At 37.8% G+C, this 2,268-nt stretch overlaps 1 non-coding gene across 1 annotated transcript; it reads right to left on the bottom strand.

Moving 5' to 3' along the window:
* Window positions 1-652: 652 nt before the first annotated feature.
* Window positions 653-759, bottom strand: LOC131171486 (small nucleolar RNA R71). Its single transcript, XR_009142146.1, has one exon. It is a non-coding gene; the product is annotated as a small nucleolar RNA R71 (small nucleolar RNA).
* Between the last annotated feature and the right edge of the window lie 1,509 nt (window positions 760-2,268).

Raw genomic sequence — 2,268 nt, 5'->3', positions numbered from 1 at the left:
GGTGCCGTTGCCAGGGAATTTGGCTTTAATAATATTGAGCAATAGGCAATTTAGCTGATTTAGGCAATTATATTTATTATCTAATTTTATTTGATTTGTTTTATTTCTTTTCTTTTCTCTCAGGTACCTGACCTGGTATATGACCAGAGCAAGACCAAAAGAAGAAATCTTGTACTGTGATCCCCAAATAGATAGAACTCTAAGAGCCATTAGGAGGGAAAGGAAACATCAAGAGCACGATTAAGAAAATCCCAAAATTCCAACCATGGCCAATAATAATGACAGGCTAAGACTCTTGAGAGACTACAGAGCTCCATCTGTCTAAGGATTTCAGCCCAGTGTCATAAGACCCATAGTGGAAGCCAATAACTTTGAGTTAAAACCAGCATGGTTTCAAATGATTCAACAAACCCAGTTTGGAGGTTCACCAACAGAAGATCCACACTATCACCTCTAGTGCTTTCTTGCCCTATGTGACATGTTTAAGATGAATAGAGTGTCTGATCAAGCTATAAGACTCAGAGCATTCCCATTCTCCCTTCAAGACAGAGTAAGGAAGTGGTTACTTTCTCAACCAGCTGGAACGTTCACCACTTGGGAAAACCTCTCACAAGCTTTTCTAGTAAGGTACTTCCCACCTGTAAAGACTATAAGACTGAGGCTTGAGCTCAACACCTTTAGACAAAAGGAAGGTGAATCACTCTATGATGCATGGGAAAGATATAAGGACCTGTAGAGGGAATGTCCACACCATGGCATAGAGGATTGACTGCTAGTGCAAAATTTCTATAATGGGTTACTATCCTCTACAAGAGCACAATAGATTTGGCTGCAGAAGGTGACCTGATGGAGAAAATAGTGACACAAGTACTTGAACTTCTAGAGAGGGTCGCATATCATAATTATGAGTGGCCAAATGAAAGAGGAACCGCAAGGAGAATAGTAGGGGTCCTGGAAGTGGATGCCCTAAGCATGATAAATGCTCAATTTGATCAGCTCATAAAAAGACTCGACAAAATGCAAGTCAACACAGTTGGCACAAACAGTCAATATGAAGACAGCTATGGAGGAGGATACATGAGTTCAGAATATAACAGCTTCACCTCTCACAGAAAAAATGAACTAGGTGAATAATAAAGGAAACTTCAATCAGAGGCAGCCCAACAATCTATATTCAAACACTTACAACCCTGGATGGAGGAACCACCAAATTTCTAATGGTCCAATCAGCAGAATCAGCCAATAAACAAACAATAGGGGTACAAACCACCAGCACCTCCTCAATTTCAGAACAGAGGCCAAAACTTTATACAGCCACCATAGCCTCCTCAACATCAGCAACCTGAACCAAAGCTGGCCATGGAATCCATGATGGAAGGTTTCCTAGCAGCTCAACAATAACAAAATGAATTGATTAAGCAACTGACTTCCAGAATGGACCAACTTGTAACACCCCTATTTTTATAGCCTAGTATATTTCACTGTTCCGGTGACCGGTGTCAGTACGGATAATTAAAGGATTAGGACCACATCTAAGACAACTAGATAAGTCCTGAAAACAAATAATTAGTAATTCTCAAATAGTTAAGTATAAATAAGAAAAACAGAATACAAGAAGTTAAATGAGCCGGGAGTCACAGCGATGGGTGACCTTTTTGAAAAGGACTGCGAGATCAATTTAAACTCGAATTTCGAACCGTAAAATGTGACGCTGCGATCCTTAGGACCATTGTGAACATGGTGGAAAAGAGAAAATCACAAAAAAGAATTGTTAAGTAGGTCAAATAATTAGGTCAAGGATCCAGAAGAAATATTGAACTACTTGCAAACCGGGTTGAATTGGCGAGGAGTAATTTGGTCTATTCACCCCTAGAGCTGACTCCTGACCTAATTGTCCAATAAAATTGGAGAAAAGAAAATTTCGGGATTAAGAATTAAATTAAAGAACTAAGAAAAAATAAATGAAAAAAAAAAGAGGAAAAAGAAAAAGTTGAAAAAGGTTATTTACATCATGCATGACATCATGCATGATGCAATAAACCTAATAATTAAAAATTGAAAATTTAGGATAATTGTGTATTAATAAAGATTTAAAAATACATAAAAGAAAAGAAAAAAAAATTTATTTTGTCTTCTCCATCTAGCTTGGCCGGCTCCTCTCTCCCTCACTTCACCATTGAAACTCTATGGAAGCTTACTTTTAAGCTTCATAAACCCTAAAGTTTCCCATAAATTTCCCATTATTATTAATTAAACCTTACTTTGGCA

This window comes from Hevea brasiliensis, chromosome 12 (assembly GCF_030052815.1).
Source record: "Hevea brasiliensis isolate MT/VB/25A 57/8 chromosome 12, ASM3005281v1, whole genome shotgun sequence".
Taxonomy (NCBI): domain Eukaryota; kingdom Viridiplantae; phylum Streptophyta; class Magnoliopsida; order Malpighiales; family Euphorbiaceae; genus Hevea; species Hevea brasiliensis.
Note: the sequence above shows the minus strand (reverse complement) of the source record. Positions and strands in the feature narration are given on the sequence as shown.